The 21,654-nt window shown below is 43.2% G+C and overlaps 1 long non-coding RNA gene across 4 annotated transcripts in view; it reads right to left on the reverse strand.

Moving 5' to 3' along the window:
* Positions 1 to 7,160: 7,160 nt before the first annotated feature.
* The window catches only part of LOC120374346, a 65,690-nt gene continuing 51,196 nt past the window's right edge, over positions 7,161 to 21,654 (reverse strand). For 3 of the 4 annotated variants that reach the window (XR_005586022.1, XR_005586025.1, XR_005586024.1), the window contains 3 exons: positions 20,650 to 20,738; positions 17,877 to 17,954; positions 7,161 to 7,323 (listed from right to left, as the gene is read on the reverse strand). This is a non-coding gene — a long non-coding RNA (uncharacterized LOC120374346). Of the gene's footprint in view, positions 7,324 to 15,277; positions 15,517 to 17,876; positions 17,955 to 20,649; positions 20,739 to 21,654 lie in introns of those variants that run through there. The other variant, XR_005586023.1, reaches the window with a different exon arrangement.

Raw genomic sequence — 21,654 nt, forward strand, 5'->3', positions numbered from 1 at the left:
AATCTTTGCCAGCCTCTGTGAGGGGGATGCTGTGGCAGGTCTGGAGACAGTCGAAGCTGTGTGATGGGAAAAAGGGAGTGAATTCCTTGCAAAGATACATTTTTGTGAACAATGAACACAGTCTAGTCTGTCTCTGTGAATTCTGGGTTGAGATCCCAGTGCCTGATGGGGCAAAAACCATTTTCGCGGGTGGTTCTGGGTAAATGTCGTCAGTCATCCCTTCCTCAGGGAAAGCAATGGCAGACAATCATTTCAAGCCCGTTTTCCCTGGATTGCCCTGGCAGATGCCACAGTGTGGCAACCATGGAGCCTGTTTTGCCTTTTGTGCCTGTCACCGTATGTGTACTAGATGCCGCTGACAGAGGCGGTCCAGCAGCACTACACAGCAGCATGCTTTTGCTTTTGCATGACAGCAGAGATGGTTACCAGCCATACTGTACCATCTAGCATACCATAAATTGGTAATAAGATGATCATGGTTACCAGTCCTTTTGCACTGCACCATTTGCTGCTGTCATAAGTGCCCCTGGCTGAGATCAGCCAGGGGCGCAAAAGCCAAAATTGGGAATGACTCCCTGAGTCAATCCCTCCTTTTTGGTATCTAAAAATAGAATCAGTCCTGCCTAGAATATGGGCAAGTGTACTAGAGAACCACTGTATCAGAGAACCAGAGAGCACAGCTGCTCTGTGTCAGATCCTGCATAAATTATGAGCTGTATGCTATTCACAGGGGGTGCTCCTGCAACAACCCCACCTGTTCATTCCGTTCTTCCCCCAGCCTTCCTGGGCTACCATAGCATTGTCCCCCCACTTGTGTGATGAAGTAATAAAGAACGCAGGAATAAGACACAGTGACTTGTTAGTGAGAAATTAGTGGAAGGCAGCCTCCAGCTGCTATGATAGTCCAGACAGGACATTAAGGAGTGTGGAGGAGAGGAGCCCAGCATCCCTCTGCTAGTCCAGGGGCAATTGAATCTTTTCTTTACACATGAAGGGTGGGGGCTGATGGAGCTCAGCCCCCTGTTGCTATGATGAGGACGGTTACCAGCCATACTGCACCATCTACCAGGAAAAATTAGGAGCAGGCGCCCTTGATCGACCTCACTAATGCTAGTCGGCATGGTTACCAGTCCTTTTGCACTACCCCATGTGCCAATAGGCTGATGATGACGATGGATATCAGTCATATTGTACCGTCAGCCACCCATGGCGGGGGGGGGAGCAAGGATGTTGGTGTTGAGTGCTGCATCATCGCATCTGTCTGCAGCATTCAGTAAAGATAGGGTGACATGTAAAAGAGTCAACAGAGGATTGTTTTCCCTTTCACTTCTGGGGGTTGGGGGGGTGCGTAAATTGCCGAGCTATGCCCTGACCCACCGCGGACACTGTGTTTGACCCTAGAAGCATTTGGAGCTCAGCCAAGAATGCAAATGCTTTTCGGAGACTGCAGGAACTGTGGGATACCTTGCGTCCTCAGTCCTCCCTCTCTCCATGAGCGTCCATTTGATTCTTTGGCTTTCTGTTACGCTTGTCACGCAGCAGCGTGCTGAGTCTCTGCTACGCCGTCTGTCTGGAGATTTTTTTAAAATACTTTGGACCAGGCATAACATTACAGTAATTCCCCTAATTAGATGCAGGAGTCTCCGAGCGAGATCACCCTGAGGATGGTCACTGAAGGAGATAGAGAGCGCATGCTGCGTGAAAACCAGCACAAACCAGGGGCCTATGCAGCCGTGCTCGGGGAGGCAATGCTCCCTGAGTACCTCATGAAAGCCTAGCGCGGAAAAGTGTGCTACCACGGAGCACCCAATAAGGCAGCTCTCCCCAGGAACCTCCTGTGGAGGCTTTTCGATTCCCTCCAGGAGAGCTTCGTGGAGATCTCCCAGGATGATTTCTGTTCTATCCCCATATATACAGAGACCTCCTTTTCACATACTTCAGATTCCTGTAATATTAAGAATAAAAGTTTACATGTTTAAAGCACTTACCGACTGCTCCTTCCCCTGATTCAGGGTCCGGGTTAACGGCCGGGGAGGGTTGGTAGGGGATCTCCGTGAGGGTGATGAAGAGATCCTGGCTGTCGGGGAAACCAGCGTTGTAAGCGCTGTCGCCTGCCTCGTCCTCCACAAACCCTTCCTCATCTTCCCCGTCCGCGAACATCGCCGAGGAACTGGCCGTTGACACTGTCCCATCGTCAGAGTCCATGGTCACTGGTGGGGCAGTGGTGGCAGGCTCCGTAGCGTCCGTTTGCCGCTTTGATTTTTTGGTAGCCTTGTCTGGGGTCCTTGATTTTCACGCAGCGCTGCGTTGCATCCCGCCTGTATCCTCTGTCTCTCATGGCTTTGGAGACCTTCTCATAGGTCTTTGCATTCCGTTTTTTGGAGCGCAGCTCCAAAAGCACAGACTCCTCGCCCCACACACCGATCAGATCCAAGACTTCCCGGTCAGTCTATGCTGGGTCCCTCTTTCTATTCAGAGATTACATGAACTCCTCTGCTGGAGAGCTCTGCATCGCTGCCAGTGCTGCTGAGCTCACCCCGATGTCCAACCACGAAATGAGATTCAAACTGTCCGGACAGGAAAAGGAATTCAAATTTTCCCGGGGCTTTTCCTGTGTGGCTGGTCAGAACATCCAAGCTCGGACTGCTGTCCAGAGCGTCAACAGAGTGGTGCACTGTGGGATAGCTCCCGGAGCTACTAAGTTCGATTTGCATCCACACCTAGCCTAATTCGACATAGCCATGTTGAATTTAGCACTACTCCCCTCGTCGGGGAGGAGTACAGAATTCGAACTAAAGAGCCCTCTATGTCGAATTAAATGGCTTCCTGGTGTGGACTGGTGCACGGTTAATTCGAATTAACGCTGCTAAATTCGAATTAAAGTCCTAGTGTAGACCAGGCCTTAGTATTTAATTAACATAATCCTAAAAAACCAAAACATGTTTTAAATACGTCACTGCAGAACAAACATATTGTTAGGCCCCGCCCATTGGTTTGATATTTTAATGCCTTTATCTTCTATAACATAGCTTTTTTTCCTCCCTTGTTTACAGTGGTAAACCAAATGGCAATATAGACTTTGTACAAGATTTTAGGTCAAATGGGAATTAAGGCCCTATTTTGCATCCTTTCAGAAAATGTATTCTGCTAGGAACTATTCTGCTCCAACACCCCTTTCCAATTTAGCTCTGAGTCTTGGCTGTGCCAGGGTCAGCTGGTTGCAAAGGGAGCAGACATCACTTGCCTTCTGAAAAGCCAGCAAAAGCAAATTTGCATAGAGAGCACTTCTTCAGTTCAATCCTTCTCTGCCAGAGGTGTTGCAGTGGTGTGGATTCAGGTGGTTATAACCACCTCCGTGCCAGTTTCCCTGATCCTGGGAAGGAGGATGAGATGATATTTAAAGGTGCTCACTATTGTCTTAAGAACATCTTAAAATTAAAGTTAGCAAAGAAATGGTTGGGAGCAAAGCAAACTGCTTCTGACTGCTGTGGTGGAGACCGGAGTTCTGACAGGCTGCACAAAGGGGCATGGCCGAGCACTATTCCATGCTGCAAAGCCAAACCACCTCTGGAAACTGCAGCAAGGCAGGACAGCCTGTGCATCACAGGACTGTGGGAGATGCTGGGCTGCAGAAAGTTAAACAAATGCAACTATCTCACGTATATAAGGCCATTGTATCAGACTGCTTGGACAGATGAGGCCAGCATGATTTGGCCATTTACTTCTAAGCATAGCATGTTTCCCATTATGGCTGTTAATTGAAAATCTAATCCAATTCTTTTTTAAGTGAACAAATAACAAAAATTAAATGGATCATCATGTATAGTTACCATTTCTCCCTTTGTTAATTCATGCTGAAAATTACATGTAGAGCAAGCTGGCTTCAGTTACAACACACACCGGTGAGCTGTGAAATCTAAGTGGCACTACCAGAAATTCAGTTGCTAATGCTTATTTATTTTAAATTACATAATTCAACAATTCACTCTGTGGTAAAACTAATTTGTCCTATAAGAAGCATATCAGTACTAACAAGACAATAGATATTTTAATTAAAAAATATTTCACAGGTTTACACAAATATCCACAGGTAATTTCTAATCACTGAATAATTTAGCATTACTAGTTGTGTGTATGAGGTGATAGTATGCCAGCGACATGACTTGAGATGACATTTTCAGCCGTCCTAAATTTAACATAACCAAGACATTCGTTTATTTTTTCACTCTTTTTAATAAGAGGGTGCCACGTACCTGCCGTATGCTTTGTTTTAACCAGGGCTGCAACAGTCTCAACATTCCAGCTTCTCAGCAATTGATAAGCTCAGTTTCTTGGGGTTTTGAGCCATCCATCGAAGGAGCTGGGGTTTTAAACACTGCCGTAGCTCTCATTAGGGAGACAGACTGAAAATAAAGGTCCCAATGCAGCAAACAGCCATGTACACAAATAAGTGTTTGCAGGACAGAGGCCACAGAATGTAATGTTGGGAGTGTATGGTGAGAGGAAGGAGGAGAATTATAAATGTGGGACCTGTTAACCTCGAATCAAAGGAATGCAGCTTCTAAAATAGTAAAAAACCAAAAACAATTAAAAGAACAAAAGAGCTTCCAAAAAGCCCGAAAGAAATTAATAGTAATAAAAATAAAATCCCCACTCCACCCCCAACAATTGATGACCAGTCTTGCTAACTTCAGTCACCCCAACAGTCCACGTTAGAAAAATGGACTTCTGGGGAAAGGGAAACCAGCAGCTTTGGCCCTTGGCAGGAAAATATTCAAACTAGGCTGTGCATAATTCTCATTCCTACTCAAATAAATAAAATATGCACACTGACAATTGTTAGTATTTTCCATATGGAATAAATAATTCAGAGACAGACATTAACTCTTATTTAAATAGTACCAACATTTTAGAATGTAGGTAAAAAAATCGAGTAAACTCTAGTAGTTATATAACAATTAAATTATTGACCAGTACAACATTGTGACTCTATTCTTACAATTCTTACAGTGGGGCAGAGGAAAAAGGAACAATTTAGGATTAAATTACAATCAAAGTACTGTAAGCGTAAGATCTAAAATGCTTCCTTTGCATAAGTAGAAAAGAAATTGCTTCTCTCAAGAGAAAAAAAAGGCAGGTAAGGGAAACAAAAAGTGCAAAAAAAATCCCAGGCCAAAAAATGAGTGTCTACAGCAGTGAAACTGGTGACAAAGTCTATACATTACAACTATATCAGTAGCAGGTGACAGAAAGCAATTCAATCCAACTTCTCAACCATCCAAGAGTGTAAACAGAAATTCCCTCAATTTTTGTAAGGCTGTTTTAGATTAATTTCCAACATTTTACAGGAAATGTGACTCCTAATTGAGCCAATAAGGTAATAGTTACTTCACTTTAGCCTTATATGGACCCAGTCCTGCAATGTGCTGTGCATCCTTAATTCCCATTGAATCCAATAGGACGACTCATGTAAATGTTGCAGGACTAAACCCCGCCATTCAGGAAAGCATCCCTACTCCAGAAAACATGTAAACACTTGTTTAAAGTTAAGTACATACTTATGTACCTTCCTGAACTGAGTTGTAATCCAATTCCATTGCAGTCAGTTGAAAAACTCCCACTGATTCCAGTAAAGTTAAATTAAAGTAGATGAAAGGCTAAGAATTACAAAACATTATTAATATAGCAGTTTTATATTTAACTACAAATATCTTGTAGTTAAATATTAGCAAATCTCTTGCTTATTTTAAGCTAATATTTGATAAACTGGAGAGACAGTCAGTCTGTAACGCCCTTTGTACCCTCTGTTCCGAGCAAGAGGAGAAGGGCGTAGACACAGACCAAAGGATGCTGCCACCAGAAATCTTCTGGTCTCAAGCACCTGGAGAGAATTTGCATGCCACAGTAGGATACACATAGGGACCATCATTTGAAGAATACTTAAATTCAGTTGCCTAGTACAAGTTTGCAAGAAATATTATTCTTAATTACAAAGTATCGAGAAAACAATATTCACTTTAAAGATGATAAATGGTAAGAGAAAAAGTTGAGATCAGTATTTAGTCTAAAGTTTTCCAAAGTCTGAGGCTGTTCTGAGGTTTGAGGGTGTGGTTTATGCTCATCTCTATTATCTACCCTTTCATCAGAATGCTGATAGATTTTAGTTAGACCCCAAAGCATCATCAGTTAAGATAAGTATAATATGTACAGAGACAAGGTGGGTAAACTAATATCTTTTATTGGACCCACTTCTGTTGATGAGAGAAACAAGCTTTTGAGCTACAAAGAGCTCTTCTTCTTCTGACCTGTTAATTTGCCTTGCAGGTTAAGGACTGGTAAAGCCTAGAGGCCATAGGTGCAGACTCTATGGGTGCTCTGGGGTTGGAGCACCCACGGGGAAAAACGCAGCCCCCCTCATCAGCTCCCCTCTGCCCCCAGCACTTCCCGTCCACTAGTGGACCCTGCAGATCAGCGCCTCTCTCTCCCTCCCCATGCCTCCTGCCCGTTGCGATCAGCTATCTCATGGCGTGCAGGAGGCTCTGGGAGGAAGGAGTGGGGACAGGGCGCGCTCGGGAAAGGGAGAAGAAGTGGGTGGGGCCTTAGGGGAAGTGGTGGGGGTCAAGCACCCCCCGGCACATTGGAAAGTCAATGCAAATGCTAGAGGTGATTGTTTAGGATGGGTGACTAGCTGACACCCTGTTAAGCCATCAAGTCTCTCTTTTGCTGGAGGCAGAGGGCAGGGCCATCCGGGGGGGGGCAAGTGGGGCAATTTGCCCCAGGCCCCACAGGGGCCCCCACAAGAGTTTTTCAGGGGCCCTGGAGCGGGGTCCTTCACTCGCTCCAGGGGCCCCGGAAAACTCTTGCGGGGCCGGGCCCCCGGAGCTTCTTCCACTCCGGGTCTTCTGCCCTGGGGCAGAAGGACACCCCCTCCCACCAGACCCTCAGCCACCAAATTGCCGCCAAAGTGCCGGGTGTTCGGCGGTAATTCGGCGGTGGGGGCCCCCACCGCGGGTCTTCGGGGCACTTCGACCGCGGGTCCCGGAGCGGAAGGACCCCCCACCGCCGAATTACTGCCGAAGCGGGGGCCCCCCACCGCCGAAGACCCCAGGCCCCCTGAATCCTCTGGGCAGCCCTGGCAGGGGGCAACAAGGTGACTCATGGTTCTGGATACCCTGAGAACTGTCAGAGTCCTATAAGACAAGTAGAAATAATTTATTGAACTGGAAGAAAAGGTATCATTTGTATGTCATTTGCTTTGAGATCTGCATTTGTTTTCTTCAGGGCTCTTCTGTCCCTTCACATGATGGCTGAAAATTCTTGTTACTTTAAAAAAAAAAAAAAGGTTAGTAAACCATTCTTCCCTTTGTAGTGAGGTAGGCATGTTATACTCCAGTTACTAGAGAAAAGTTTAGGTTCATAAGGGTTTTTTATTCTCCTTTTAGTATAAGATATAGATATGGATCTATATCATCTATATATCTTATACGGAAAGAAGAGTAAGACTATATAAATAGAATACACATATTATATATACTCCCTAGACTAATATTGCACATACGAATCTCATAACTCATTAGCAGTCAAAGAAAGTGGCACTTCAAGTTATTAAAAATCATAATTAATTAGAACCAACATTTTCCCCCAGAGTTTAGCAATTATATGTTTTGCAACAGAGGCTAATGTACCTACTGGAAGAAAATATAACAGGTCAATCAAAAGGGAATTGAAGGGGGCCTTACAAGCTCTGAACAAGAGGACTCTTTATGGTCAGCAGCAGAGAGTGGCAGCTGTTCACAGAAGCTGTTTTCAAGTAAAGTTCCTCAGGGTCTCTTCTTAAAATATAGTATAAGTGTTGGAGCACCAGATGGTACCAAGAACTGACGGGACTTTCCTAATCCTAATTTGCTTCTTTAGCAACAAGGAGTAACTATGAATTTTGGGATGTGAGTGGGAGTCAGGAATAAAAGGACTGTCCTCTTCCACTTACAACTATGATTGGTTGTAGAGCTGCCAATATTCCTGCCACACTCACTGGTTACCCTGGCAATAGCAGCTCTGTAAGGAAGCAGAACTCTTAGAGGATCTGAAACTGGGAAACTGAGTATAAGAAGGAAATGGGCAAAAATGAAAGAATCAGGTGAAGGCCAAAGGGGTATGTGTTTGACTTTATGAGCAAAGCTTTAATTTGAAATGCTCCTGTTAACTCAAAGCAAGGAAATAGGTGTTAAGATAACGCAGCATTTATAGTCAACATTTTTCAGCTGTGTCTGTATTATTAGCCTCTGATCTCAGCATATTGTACATGAAGTGACAATTCATTCTATCCGGGGTATTAATAGTCACCTAGTAATCCATTTCATAATATTCTCCAGCCACAAGAATATATCAAAATATTGGTTTGCCAAGAAAGGAAGCTTTACTGTTCCAAGCACTGCAGACAGTACTAATTTGTGAGACATACATTTTGGCAATTTCAATGAACAAGCCCATTTGAAGCATTTTGGACTGTAAAACCCACAGCCCAAATTGTGGAGGGATAGCCCAGTGGTTTGAGTATTAGCCTCCTAAACCCAGGGTTGTGAGTTCAATCTTTGCAGGGGCCACTAAGGGGTCTGGGGATTGGGAGGTTGGACTAGATGACCTTCCAATCCTGATATTCTATATGGGTAATATACATACCAATCAAGTTACATAGCTCATTATTTTAGCATATGAAAAGTTAATATATTTCTGAAACTTGTTCCAAAACTTTGATTTTGTACAAACAAGCTTTTACAAATACTAAAAGAAAGACGTTTCCATGTTTTTTTTAAATTCCAACAACAGTTGTTTTAAAACAATCATTCCCATAAAGTGTTTGTCAACCCAAATGTTGCAGAATTGAGAAACTGAAATTGTTAGTTACTATCAAAGCAAAAGTTAATGTAATTGATTATTGTCCAAGATGGAAGAAATACAAACAGAAAAAGTAAACCAGATATTAAATTTTTTTCATTTTCAGTAATTAGGTGTTACTAGTAGCACATAGAAATTTATTTTGACCAGTGATTAAATAGACAGTGTCCCCCAACAATATCATTTTGAAAAGTCATTCTCAGAGTTGCTTAACTAGTTTTCTGCCATATTTTTCCAGGTACAGATCAACATATGAAATAAGTGATTTGTAAAATAACTCAGCTTCCACGGTAAATACCAACAGTGCGAGCATCAGTATTCCAACAAGAATAGCCACCACGATGATCCACCAAGGCACTCCTGTATAGAGTGCTACTGTCTTTGCAGGAAAAACAGTAACTCACACCTAAGTGAGGGAAAAAGTTGTAAGTAGAGGTGATGGAAAGTTTGACACGATCCTAATTGTAACCCAAAATTCACTTCTACAGCAGTGTCTTGAGTTTTCTGAGCCTTGGAGGCTAGTCACTAGTCTGAAGAGGACATCATGTCTCCCACAACTCTTATATGCCTACTTGAAGCATTTCTAACCACCCAGTTTTCATGAGCAGCATCTGACTGTGCCTGACTCATGAGAATGATGTTGGAGAATCCATGGGACATGCTCAGGGAGATGTAGTATCCCAGTATATCAGCAAATCCTTCTACACTAATTGAAGATAAAAGTGTGAAGGGCCCACAGCTCAGAAGTACTGGACTCTTCCCTAGCTGAAGGCTCCATGCCAAAGGACACCCAAGGGAGAATGAGAAAAAAAAATCTATCAGGAAAAATTGGGTTAAACCAGCCATTAACTGGAACCCCTCCAAAACTAGAAAACAAACCTGCCAAACTCAGGGCAAGGACTGTCTTTTTACTATGTGTTTGAACATCACATAGGACAATGGGGTTCTGATCCTAACTGAGGTCTCTCTATGCCAATAAGGTACAAAATAACAATCTCCTAGATCTTCAGTAATGATTTTTCTTTGGGGACGCAGGGAAAGCAGTGTCTAGTGCAGAGGACTGACCTGGAATCATTTTACCCCATTGCTCTCCCTCCCCAATCCATGGGGAGCACCCATGGAAAAAAATTAGTGGGTGCTTAGCACCCACTAGCAGCCAAGCTCCCCCCCCATCTCCTCCCGCCCACCAGCAGTACCACTAATCAACTCCTCCCCCTCCCTCCCAGCACCTCCTGCCCACCACAATCAGCTCTTTTGCGGCATGCAGGACGCTCTGGGAGGAAGAGGGAGGAACAGGAACAGGGCATGCTCAGGGAAGGGCACAGAACTAAGCAGGAAAAGGCAGGATGGGGATGTAATAGAAACATTGTATTTTATATCATTTAAAATAAAAATTAATAATAATGTAGCATGTATTAAATGTATCAGTGTATAATTTGATCATATCCTGACAGCCACCCTTCTTGAAGAGCAAAAAGGAATGGCCTAATGGGCCATTGGTAAAAAATACATCAGCCAGAATTTGTCTGTGCTAATTTCAAGGCAGTGACAAAGGGTTACCAATTTGTTGTAGCTTTAGCATTTTAAAATAAGTAAAAAAAAAAAAGATGCCATAATTGTTTTCTTTTGCATTGCAACTTAATGTTCCTGTTCAAAATGTTGTGTAAATTAATTTTGTTGTGTGTGTGAATGAGGAATGTGTGTGATCAAAAATAAGTGTAAAAGTCATCGCTAAACCAAATGTACAAGGGAGGAACCAGAGACAGATGCAAGAGCGCCAAGAGGTTGCAACACACCCCTATTAAAATGTCAGAGGAGGGCAAATTAACAACTCTAAAAATAAAACAGGAACCTATCAATAAAAACAAAATAGCTATAATCAAAACCAGCATAAAATAACTCCCTTAAAAAAATTAATAAAAAAACAAAAAAATTATAAAAACAAGCACTTGTCAAACAACAATTAATTACAGCATGATGGTGCAAAACTCATTGGTCCCAATAAAAAAAAAGTCACTATATAAACAGGATGCCTTACCATAAAACTTTGGGTTCATCCTGCCAAGACTTCCCCAAAGCATTGTGTCGTGACCAAAGGAACCTGGCTCCTCCCTACCTGTGATCAACCTAGCTGGCCACTAGGTTGATACAAACTCTAAACTGGGAACTATAACATCGACTTGCAGGACAGAGAGAGAGAGTGTAATTAAATGCATATGCTAATTGTTGCATCTTCAATAAATGCTGTGTATTGCTTTTCCCCCTAAAAAAAAAAAATCCTGTATTTTTATAAGCATAACAAGGGAAGGAGTCAGGTGGGGTAGGCACTGGGGCAGAGCAGGGGGTTGAGCACCCCCCAGGCTCTTATAATTTTCCTTCTGAAAATAAAGACTTTTTTTCCATCATTAGTGTGCTTCTCTGCAACTTTACGTTTCCTTCTTGAGACATGGGACTACTTTAAGACAAAGAATTATATATCGAGAAACAAACTAAATGAAATGGCTTGATTACTAAGCAGAATAGAAATGTGCAACAGATTGTTCAAATATTGGGCATTTAAATATTTAGCTTCTTGAAAGTGTTAAAAATCCAAGTACTGAAGGATAGAGATACTGGCCTATTAAATCAAATCTAAAAAGTCAGACTTGTTTATTGTCTATTGCAGTTCCCATAACATAACCCCCTGTTTTCAAAGCTTAATATACTGTAAACATAACTCAGGGAAAACAAGGTTTCCATGTTGATCTTAAAACATAGTGCTTCATCAGGTAAACAATTTCAAGAAGCAGGCCTTGGAATAAATACAGACAAATCTAAAGCTGTTTGGCCCCAACATAAAACATTTATTCTTCCATTAATTGATGACATCGTAAGGGTATTTCCTACACCTGAACAAGTGAAGATATGGAGGTGAAAGAAGAACACAGTGATGGTAGGGCTAATGCAGATATCACTCTAGGGATATGTATGTGTCTGCCACATGACTACTATGACTCCACAGCTGAACACTGCTGCCATGAACAGCATTTCTAGGCATACTTATTTATGTATAAAGTTATGTTTTAGTCACAGGTATTTTTAGTAAAAGTCATGGACAGGTAAACAAAAATTCAAGTTCCTGTGACTTGTCCATGACCTATACTACAAATACCTTTGATTAAATCTTGGGTGGGCTCTGGGGTGCTGATGCTGGGGGGGCACCTAGGGCCAGCAGCACCAGCTGCTGGGGGCCGTGGACTGTGGTCGCTCTGGCCACCCCAGGACCGCTGCCAGGGACTGCTGGAGCAGCAGCTAGTGTGGCTGTCCCCAGGGCCACTCCAGCAGTGGCCGGTGTGGCTGTCCTGCGGGCCACCTGAGAAGCTGGCCCCAGAGCCAGCTGTTTTGGGGGCCCTGGGGTCAGCCACACTGGCCGCTGCAGAAGTCACAGAATCCATGACTTCTGCAACCTCCATGACAGACATGGAGCCCTACTTATGTGTACTAGCAATGAATGCTAGTATCACAGCAATTACTAGTATTTAAGCTGTACCTTCAGAAAAATGGAGAGGGGAAAAAAAAAGAGAGAGAGGGTGAGTGTTTTGCTTGCACTCCGCTTCAAAGCCAATTCATTTTCTCGTATATTATTTGCATGTTACTCAGAGTGAGTTACTAATCCTACTATGCTCATGAGGAAAAAACTATTCCAAAGTTTGTTTACCGCGTATGTTCAATAAAAGTTCAAATATTGCACTAGTTGAGCAATAAAACAAAGTGGTTTATAGGAGACTGTGTTTATGTTGTAGTTACTGATTGATTTTCAGTGGCAAACTTGGAAGTTCTTACAAAAGAGAGTTTACATTGTTGTTCAACAGAAGCATATGTGACAGATATGGCAATTTCCTGCAATATCTTTGGGAGATGTTACTGTATTAACATCATTATGTATCATTGTGGGCCAGACATAGTATAAAATTCTACTGGGGGGAGCAGGGGTGAGGGCAACAACTCATCCAGGAACTAAGAACACTGTGGGGAAATCAGGCAAATTCATTCAGGTTGCAACTCCTCCAGCAAAGTACCACCACTTCACATATACTGAACTCTGGATTGTCCAGAGACCAGACAGACAAAGAAAGGACTTTTAGATAAATAGCCTGAGTTTAAACTGACTTAGAGACTTCTTTCTGATCCAGCAAACAGACAGGGCCTTCTGTTTTCTCTGCAATGCTTTCACCTTAAGAATAAATGTGCTTGCTGGGACAAATTCAGACTAGACAGCTGTAAGAGAGTGATGGAAAGCAAGTATATAAGCCCTAGAATGGTAAAGGCCCTTTTCCCTATGAGCTGAAAAGAGGCTACCTCAGGTCACCATCACCACCAGAGGGGGAAAACGCTGAGCCCAGCGAGGTGAAGGAGATGCCTTGCCACATTGCTTATAAAGCACTTTGTGATAACTCATAACCACTGGCTGGCAATGAAATTGCTGATAGCCTTGAATGAGAATGCAAAGCTCCTGTTTAGGCAGACTGGCTTGCTGGGAATATCACAGTTTAGGCAAGGAAGAGTGCAGCCTCGAAAAAACCCTGTCAGAAAGGAGAGAAATGCAGGCCTTGTTGTATTCATTTAGATAGAATAAATGGCCAAAGGTGTTAACATAACCCAGCTCCTCCAGGAACCCAGTCGCTGTCCAACATTAAACAATGTTCAAGTCCATGGCTTGGTATACAGAGACCTCAGCTTGCTTAGTACCATGGCAAATACACCATTAAAAAGCCTTTTAACCTTTTATTAAAAGAAAAGAAGGAAATACAATTAAGCATTTGAAATATAAAGTATTAAGTAAGGCTTCATTTTAACAACATCCCTTGTTCCCTTTAGCTGGAAAAATCTCCTTTTCTGACAGTCTCTTAGATGATATCAAAAATGGGAATAACTGTCCTCCTGGGGAAAAGAGTAGAAGTTGAGATGGGCTGGAACTGTGGCCCGATCCTATTTCATCCTAGGTAGTGTTGGGGATTCATCTGGAGCCGGTGAAGGTGGTGATGTCATCTGGGTCCCTTTTTCTTTGGCCCAATCTGGAGATCTCTCTCAGGATTAGGATGAAGAAGGACCAGGGTCCCAGGAGATGGTAGAGGTGGCAGCCACAATAGTGAAGCTTGCTCCAATAGCCAGTTTTTCTCCCCTAAGTCTCTTTCCTGAAGGAAAGGTGGGTGGAATAGCCCATCCCTTCATTATTAGGCCTAATTTCCAACAAACCAGTTTTGGCTCACTGGGTTCTGGTTCCACATTTATCTTGTTTACCAAGCGTGATCTTAACATAATGCTTTAGTTATATCAGTAGGCCTTTTTGTCTAGACTAATTCAGTCTGTCTCCCTTTCATGCCTTTTCCCATCAACATCTGTTATTACAGGTCTGTCGCATCTTACGCGCATTTAACATGCACAAATTCTGCTTTACGCGGTCGGCAAAAACAAAACAAAAAAAAGAAACAATTTTAATACTGTTCCTGTAGTGCGGGCAATTCCGCCCGCCATTACACTCAATGTAATTTGGACTATACGCGGTTTTCGCTTTACGCGCTGACCGAAGAACGTAACCCCAGTGTAAGATGAGACAGACCTGTATAGGTTACTGCGATATCTTATGAACTTTCACATACTTTTCACATACAATTGAGCTCAAAATAAGGGAATATTTGTAGGCCCAATTATCACAAAAGTCTCTACCTTTCTGAGGTGCTGTGAGCCTAGAGTGGTTTCCCTTGGTGAGCCACAAAGGGATAATACATGTGCAGTTGCCCAGAACTGTGACAGCATCTGAATTTTAATATTTCTTTGGAAAATAAGGTCATGCATTTAAAAAAAAAAAACCACACACATACTCTCTCTTTGGGACAAATGCTGTTCTCACATACACACACAGAAATCAGTGGGATTGTAAGGATAGCAATGAAGACAGAATTTGGCTCACATTGTAGAAACATGAACAAAACAAAGCATAATGAATCCTATTATATAGGGATAGAGAAAAGCTTATGTAGATACCTAGCTTTAAAAGTCCTTTAAGTTGTGGTTTATCTCCACTTTTATTTTTTTAAATACGGGCTTAATTCTGAACTTTTCTGCACATGGAACTCCAAATTACTTTAATAGGTGCATGTGTGTGAAGGGCTAACAGGACCAGGTCATTTGTTTATTTATTGTCTACCCTTTGTTCTTTAGGTAGGTCACGCAAACTTCCGTAAAGTTATTTGAGTGTGTTCACATAAAAGCAGACATTTTTGTCCTCTTCCACCCATTCTATTGAAATAACCCATAAAGCTCTTTTAAAACAAACCCTGTGTTAAGTAAAATAAAAACTATTAATAAATAAATGATAGAAGAAAGAAAAACATTTACCAGAAAAGAAATCCCATGAAATTGTGTAATTTTTTTGCCTTTCCCCCCACCCCGCCCATTTTGTACATTTGACAGCACGTAGGCCCTTATTCAGCGAGGTAATTAAGTACATGCATGACTTTAAGAACACAAGTATTCAAAGCATCCATTCCCCGGTCCTTCTTCCACATTTTCTCTTCTGTTCAGTCTGAAGTTAAAAGAAGCCCAGTCCCTTCTCAACTGCTATTGAACACTGCATCTGAGCTGGAAGGGTAAGAGAAGGGTTTCAGGGGAAGGGCAAGGAGCATGTCTCAAGTTCAGAAGCACATAGATCAATTCTCTTTATCATTTGTGTTCCTGCCTTGGGCTACTGAAGACTTCCCTTTGCAAATATGTCATTACATATGCCTAATGCAGGGTGTATATTAGCATAGGATATTGATGCACTTCTCGAGTCATTAAGGATACAAAGCTCATTCCAAGATAAGCCCCACTATCTGGCTAACGCTCTCCCTGTTGTGCTTTAATGTTACATTAACTTGTTTATAAATAGGTGAAAGTACATTACTATACCTCAAATTGCAAAAAGTTTACTTTGTTTTGAGGTTCACAAGGGATTTTTCCCAATTATTTCATCTAATAAAGCAGCCATTTGCCATTGCTGATTTCTTTTGGCCACTGCATGTCCAAGGAAGCTGTGCCAAATGTTTGAAGTGGTCTACCCAAGTTAGTTATCTGTTAGGAAAACAAAATCCACAAATTCTCTTATAAACTAGAATTTACAGCTACAGATTTGCACTGACACTTGTTGAAAAAAGGGGGTTTCTGGTATTAAGACAAATCACAGGAAAGCACAAATTCTGAAGATACTATACATCTGGGATTTGCCAAACAACTTTTGATTGGAAATAAAAGATAGCTAACCTTTTGAATTATACTGCATGCCCACAGTATAAGTGTACTGGAAAATCTAGCATACCATTTTGTACACCAAAAATCAAGAGAGACTTGATTTTCAGAAGTTTTATTTAAAAGTCTGTTGCTAACAGTAAAGCTAGAGCAGTTGCAAGATGTACTTGTTCTGTTCACACCTCACAGACTATGAAGGCAAAGAATAAAAAAAAAAAAACCAAAAACACCACACCTTTGGCTGACCTGGCTGATAGCAACTATATTTAGGGTTAAAACATGTTCCAGTTCGGTCCTGAGCCACTGGTGTCTACAAATATAAGTGGGATCTGTTCTCCTGTAGGACAGCAACAGGAGGCAGAATGTTAGACACGCAGGAGGATTACAACTACAGGGGAACATATGGTGCCACCAGAATTACACCTCTGGCCCTCTTGCTCCAGCAGCATGGTAGTTGGGAGTTTTGTTGTTGTGAACAGAAACTACAAACTACACCAAGTATTCTAAATTATTGCATTAGGCATATGTAATGACATTTGCAAAGGGAAGTCTTCAGTAGCCCAAGGCAGGAACGCAAATGATAAAGTAAATGGATCTAGGTGCTTCTGAACTTGAGACATGCTTCTTGCCCTTCCCCTGAAACCCTTCTCTCCAACCCTCTGACAGACTATGAATGCACAAATTAACAACCTCCTAATATTTGCACTGGAGCATGGGGAGAGGGGGCCAGGATTCCAGCTGCAAAACACACCACAGCCAGTCAGGATGTTTTTTGCAAGGTGGGAGGGGCAAAAGCAGGGAGTGGTTCTGGCACAAGAGCAGCCAGTCTTGAGCAAAAAAGGGAATAGGCTGCATTGACTAAATATGTGAGGAGGGGAGGGGAAATATAGTGGAGCAACCATTTACGTTGCAATCTTGGAGCATTCGGGAACCTGCAAACCATTTGAGATGCCTGGATATAAGATCCTTGTTTTAGTAATTAAAAGGCAGAAGGCCAAGAAAGTGAGCTCAATGGGGCCATATTTTCATAAAGGGCTGCAACACAGCTTGTTTGTGGATGCTAGGTTTTATGTTTACAAATATCTGCACATACTTTCTGAGCACTAACACTGGGCATACCACTGATGGGTTTTGTGTATGTAACTTTTGTTACCTGTAGCCATGGAAATTTATTGGAAGTGTGACCCTGAACTTTTGATGAACCAGTCAGATTGTGTGTTGTGGAAGGGAGGAGCAGGTGGTAATGGTAGTGATTCTGATGCTAGGGAAGCCAGTTTCAAATCAGCCAGATTTTAAAATATTCACATAAAAGTGTCAGGAAAAAAAAGTAATCATTATGTCTTAATAATCTAGATCGACTTATTTTGAATTTATATTCTATTATGTTTCCAACATCATCTTCAGATTTCATAGTGCTCTCACTGATGTGTGTTCCATTCTATGCATCCGAAGAAGTGAGCTGTAGCTCACGAAAGCTCATGCTTAAATAAATTTGTTAGTCTTTAAGGTGCCACAAGTACTCCTGTTTTTTTTGCAGATACAGACTAACACGGCTGCTACTCTGAAACCTGTCACTGATGATGTTACCTTCAAAGTACACCTGGGAAAGCTTAGCCACTCGGTTTAATTTTTAAAAAACAGATCACATTTTAGTACTGGTTGCAGCAAAGGGTTCATTCTCACATTGATTTGTTATGCTAACTATAAATACCTACCCAGTGAGTGACAAAAGCAATTCAATAACCACTTAAGCAGTAGCAGTAATTGGAGCCAAATTAACGTGATTGCTTGTTCTATAATGAAAAGGAAATGGCAGTGTTTATTTTAAATTTTTAACAGTTTTCACATTACAATAAAATTGGTTTTACAAAACAAATTGAAGCCATTCCTTAATGTTTACAAGTATATGGGAAAACACCCAGAGAAAAGGTAAAAATAACTTAAAACCTTATGTTTCCAACTTCAGAATAATATCCCAGTCAGTTTTGTCAACATTAACTTTAGTTGTACTTAAAAATCAGATAAAAGGTTACCTAAACAAGAAAAAAATCTGGACAGGAAGATACTAAATTAATGTATTTTCGCAAGCAGAAACTTTGCTTTATATGAAAAAAAAACCCACAAAATTCTGAAATGTTAAAAACAGAGATGAGCCCCAAACCAAGCCCCAAGACATGAACACCCTTTAACTTAAGGAAAGTTCAGGTCAAGATCCAGAACCTAACTTGGCAGGTTGGGCGTATCTCTAGTTAAAAAAGAAAAAAGAAAAAAAAACACAAGTCACTTATGCTGGAATTTCTCTTGAAAGGATTTCCAAACTCACATTTCATGAGCAATGAAATTTACAAGCCTGCCCAGCTCTCCACAGTGAGAGAGCAGGGGGCCCAAGAAGGTGGGGCAGCTGGACCCCGTTCTCCAGAGGCAAGAAACCCCAGGTGACTTCCCCCAGCAGGAACTCCTTAGGTCAGTGAAAGCACTCCTGGTGGGGACATGAACCGCCAACCAAAGGAGGGCAGTGTGGACATGCACCACCACAGTAATTACTGTGATCCTAGGCACCGACTCCATGGGTGCTCCGGAGCTGGAGCACCCATGGGGAAAAATTTGTGGGTGCTCTGCACCCACCAGCAGCCAAGCTCCCCTCCCCGCCCCTCCACCCCACCTCACCTCCTTCCCTGAGCATGCCACACCACCGCTCCTCCCAGCATTTGCCACAGCCAAACAGCTGTTTGGCAGTGTAACAAGCTCCGGGAGGGAGTGGGGAGGAGCGGGAACATGGCACGCTCAGGGGAGGAGGCCGGGCCAGGCTGGGGCAGGGATTTGGGGAAGGAGTTGGAACAGGGGAAAGGAGGGGGTGGAGTTGGGGCAGGGACTTTGGGGAAGGGGATGGAATGGAGGCGGGGCAGGGGTGGAGTCGGGACGGGAGCGGGGGGGGAGGGTGTCGAGCACCCACCGGCACATGCAGAAGTCGTCGACACCTATGACTGTGATGGCTGTAAGTCAACCTAATAGAGGTTGATTTACATTTCTAGTGTAGACATACCCTGAGAGAAACTAGCATTGGCTAGTTTAACACAGGGAGGTGCTCTTCTAAGGGTATGTCTACACCTCGAGCAGGGGTGTAGTTCCCAACTCAAGGAGACACACCCATGCTAACTGTCATCAAGCCAGCACACCCTAAAAACAGAGTGTTGCTACAGCTATGCAAGAGGGGGCAAGCTGCCCTGAATACAATCCTGTCTGAAACACTAGGTGCATACTTAGGGCAGCTAGCCCCTCCTGGTACTGGCGCCGCCGAGACTATGCTCTATTTTTAGTGTGCTAGCTTGATGAGAGCTAGCATACATGTCTTGTCTCCTCAAGCTGGGGATTACATCCCTGGCTCAACATGTAGATATACCCCAAGTTCCAGAGGCAAACCTTCCAGGACACCCTGACCCTGCAAAGATGTGTGGTGTGGGACACGCATTCACAAGGATGAGACAATTCAATTAATTTTACTTGTGACAAAAGTTAAATTTCAATCTGAGTCTCCTGGACTACAAATTTAGTTAGTGTGTTAACCAGCTGACCATTATCCCAGCTTTTATCATATGATTCATATGCATATGAATTATCAGAACCGGCATTTTGCTTCTTACTGAATGGTAAATTACAAAGCCAGAAGAAAAAGTGTTTGTCTCTCTTATTCACTGATATTTTTTAAAAACAGACATTACTTAATTTTGTAAAATTGTCTTGATTTTCCCCCTTTAAAAAATGTTTATTGTATCTTGGCTTTCCTGCATTTCCTGGAGGAGCCTCTGTAGAACTAATCAGATTATGATGCTATAAAACACTGAAACCTGTGTAAAACAGCAGATCTCTTGCACTTTTCCAAAGCGCCATGCCTCTGAAGAAGCGCTTCTTTCAGGTGGGACTTTCCCCACCTTAGGTCTGGCAGATGCAAGGAAAGTCTGAATTTGGCCCTTAAATGTTATAGGCCAGATTGAGTGCATGCTTTGTGCCAATGTGGCCACTCTGTCAAGTGCAAACTAAACCTAAAGCCACTGTAGCCAACCAGGAAGACTGTACCAGTGTAGTAGGATCATTGGGTAGTTTGGATGTCCATCTTAGGGTTTTATGAAGCTTCCCATCACTGTGGTATCTACCATCACCCCTCCCTGCTGCCGGCATAGAGGATATAGATGGGCTTCCCTGTGCCCTGGTGACTGTTGTGTGCCACAATGGCTTCCTGGGAATCCTCAGGCTCCTTTAAACACACAGCCAGTCCAGGATTGGGGGAAGCAGAAAAAGGAGCCAAAAGCCACTTTTGTGCAGACACCTTCTTGAGCTTTGCTGTAGCCGACGATATGGGCCTGCAGAAGGTGCACAGAGCAATGCCTATTGTGGAGGTTGCCCAGTATTATATACTTTTGTGGAACAAAATTTCTTATGCTTATAATTATCTGCAAGGCTGAGCACAGGTGGTAACGGGTGTTTAATTACCTGTGCTGGCTTTGTATTTATTCCATTCTTGGGTCCGTGCTATATGAACACCTTGCCAAAATCATCATATGGTGCCCCCACTGCAATATCTGTTGAAAAGAAATTAGGAGACTTAGACAAACACTATCCTGATGAATGGTTACATTCATGATAAAATAAGATGCTCTTGTTTTAGAAAAATATATGGACATTCATAGCGCATATTTTCTCATCTGGAAATCCATCCTGATTAATATCACCAATATTTTCAACTGCAATATCAAACAGACTCAGTGGTTCACTGAGGTGAATTGGCATTAGTCCAGATTTAATATTCTTAATATTCCTAACGTAAAAACTAAGCGGAAAAAACAAACATCTTTATATATCATAGACAACTAAAAAACGACCACACCCCATTCCTCCCATTCTCCTCCCCCTCCCCCCAGGTGATTGGTTAATGAAATCTAATATTATATGGGTACATGTTTGTGTGTATTCACTAGGGTGACCAGACGTCCCGATTTTATCGGGACTGTCCCGATATTTGCTTGTTTGTCCCGCGTCCCGACCAATGTTAGGTCGGGACACTGGACAAACAAGCAAAGGCTCCGGAGCCCGAAGGGCTCGCGCCCTCCCCTGCCCCGACTCTGCCCCCTCCTTCCCCCATTGGATCCTTCCCCAAATCCTCACCCCCATCCCCGCCCCCTCACGGCCCCATCGTCTCCTCCCAAATCCCGCCTCTTTCCAAGCATGCCATGCCCAGGAGACTCAGGGGAGTGCGGGGCCGGGGTGAGTGTGAGTCTGGCCTGGCCCCGAGCAGGCAGGACTCGGGCGCGGTACCTGGAGGGAGAGTAGGAGGGCGGCCCGTGGGGCTAGGTGGTGGCTGTTCTCCCCACCTGGGCAGGGGCCTCGGGAGCAGCCGCTGCTGCAGCTCCCACTGCTGCGGGGGGAGGAAGTGGCCAAGCACGTGGTGCTCGGCGGCTGCGGCTTTGGTGCCCGGGCCTGAACCCCCCGAGCCCGGGC

The sequence above is a fragment of the Mauremys reevesii genome, linkage group 11, assembly GCF_016161935.1.
Source record: "Mauremys reevesii isolate NIE-2019 linkage group 11, ASM1616193v1, whole genome shotgun sequence".
Taxonomy (NCBI): Eukaryota; Metazoa; Chordata; order Testudines; family Geoemydidae; genus Mauremys; species Mauremys reevesii.